This window comes from Arachis hypogaea, chromosome 18, assembly GCF_003086295.3.
Source record: "Arachis hypogaea cultivar Tifrunner chromosome 18, arahy.Tifrunner.gnm2.J5K5, whole genome shotgun sequence".
Lineage (NCBI taxonomy): Eukaryota > Viridiplantae > Streptophyta > Magnoliopsida > Fabales > Fabaceae > Arachis > Arachis hypogaea.
In genome coordinates, this window is record NC_092053.1 from 51057264 (window position 1) to 51059462 (window position 2199).

At 40.7% G+C, this 2199-nt stretch overlaps 1 non-coding gene across 1 annotated transcript; it reads left to right on the top strand.

The window, feature by feature from the left end:
- The first annotated feature begins 479 nt into the window (after positions 1-479).
- On the top strand, positions 480-583 carry LOC112774702 (small nucleolar RNA R71). Its single transcript, XR_003189170.1, has one exon. It is a non-coding gene; the product is annotated as a small nucleolar RNA R71 (small nucleolar RNA).
- The last annotated feature ends 1616 nt before the right edge of the window (positions 584-2199 follow it).

Here is a 2199-nt window from a genome sequence, read left to right on the forward strand (position 1 = left end):
TCTGGTCTTGGTTTTGATCTTGCTCACTTCCCCACCAAAAGTTTGGGTGGTTTCTCCATCCAGGATTGTAAGTCTTGGAGTATGGATCATAGTTTTTCCTTGGTGAATTCCCAATGTAGTTGGCTTGCTCCTGACTCCCCTCTGCTTCTTCATTCACTCCTTCTTGTATTTTTGATGAGGTGGAGATTGCTGCTATTTGGTTCCTCTCCATCTTCTTGGTGAGGTCAGCCAGCTGCAAGGTAATGAGCTTGTTTTGGGCCAACAGAGCATCTACATTGTTTAGCTCCATCACTCCTCTTGTGTTCCCTCTTTCGGAAGCATAGAAGTAGTCGTTTTCTGCTACTGTTTCAATAACATCTATGGCTTCCTCAATGGTCTTCTTCATGTTCAAAGATCCTCCAGATGAATGGTCTACGGCCTTCTTTGACTCATAAGAGAGCCCTTCATAGAAAATGTGCAGCTGCACCCATTCGTTGAACATGTCAGGTGGACACCTCCTTGTTAAGTCCTTGAACCTCTCCCATGCTTCATATAGAGTCTCACCATCTTGTTGCCTGAAAGATTGGACCTCAGCTCTCAGCCTATTGATTCGTTGAGGAGGGTAGAATCTTGCTAAGAATTTGTTCACCACATCCTCCCAAGTTGTCAAGCTCTCCCTTGGGAAGGATTCCAGCCACTTGGCTGCCTTGTCCCTGAGTGAGAAGGGAAATAAGAGCAGTCTATAGGCGTCAGGATGAACACCATTAGACTTCACTGTGTCACATATTCTCAGGAAGGTGGTTAAATGTTGATTGGGGTCTTCTTGAACACTTCCTCCAAACGAATAGTTCTTCTGAACAAGGGTGATGAGCTGTGGTTTAAGTTCAAAGTTGTTGGCATGGATTGTTGGCTTTTGGATGCTACTTCCACAATTGCCTGGGTTTGGATTAATGAAAGAGCCCAAAACTCTTCTATCCTCCCCAGCATGATTTGCTCCACCTCCTCTGCCATGGTTGTGAGTCTCTTCTTCATGAAGATTTTCCATGTTGTCTTCCATGTTTGGTTCAAAGTATTCCTCAAAGTGTTCCTCCTCTTCTTCAGCACCAACTACACATTTTTCTTTTGCCTCCCTCCTTAGTCTAAGGAAGGTTCTCTCAGGTTCAGAATCAAAGGAAGTTGAAGCCCCGCTTCTTCTCCCTGTCATACAACCAACAAGTACAAGCAAAGAAAATAGGTGCAGACAGTATTTGTGTCAGAATAACTGTTAGTTGTGGGTGATGCAATATATCAAACAGTTAGTGGGTTAGCAAACAGAATTGAAAATAACAAAAAAAATAAAAGAGTAGAGGGGGAAGGGAAGAAGTTTAACTAAAACAAAAAGTAAATCACTCAAACAGAAAAATGAAATTCACAAAATAAAAATGCTCAATCTAGTGATCTTCCAATTTAATCATTGTTGATGCACAATCAATCCCTGGCAACGGCGCCATAAACTTGATGCACGGAAAACTTGTCTCTCAACAAATCTCCCTTCGGCAAGTGTACCGAATTTGTCGTCAAGTAAAAACTCACAATAGAGTGAGGTCGAATCGTACAGGGATTGATTGATCAAGCAACTTTAATTAGAAGAATGTTCTAGTTGAGCGAATCCATAATTTGGGTTGAGAGTTACAGAAAATAAAATGGCGGGAATGTAAATAACAGAAAAGTAAATGCTAGACTTAAAGGACTGGAAGTAAATGACTGAAAATAAATTGCAGAATTGTAAATGGGAATGGGGGATTTGCTCATAAAAGTAAATGACAGAAATTAAAGAGAATGGGTAAGATCAGAGATGGGGAGTTCATTGGGCTTAGGAGATGTTGCAATTCTCCGGATCAAGTTCATTTTCATCTCTTCCTCAATCAATGCACTCATTGATCTCCTTGGCAATCTTAAGTGATTGAATCATAATTTCTTGCAATTCAATCTCTCAAATCTTGATCAATAGCCAATTCCTTGGTCAATTGCTCATGAGAAGAGATGAAGTATGGTCACTGATTATACCACATGCATTTCCCAAATCAAGTATTGAGAGGGTTATAGTCACATACCCATCCAAATCCAATTTGGTCCAGCATGAGAAAGCATTTCTAGCTTGATCTCTTCATTCCTCTTTCAAGGTTCAAAAGAGATCCAAGTTTGAATAGCTTCTCTTTCAAGATAACTACTCAATTGGAT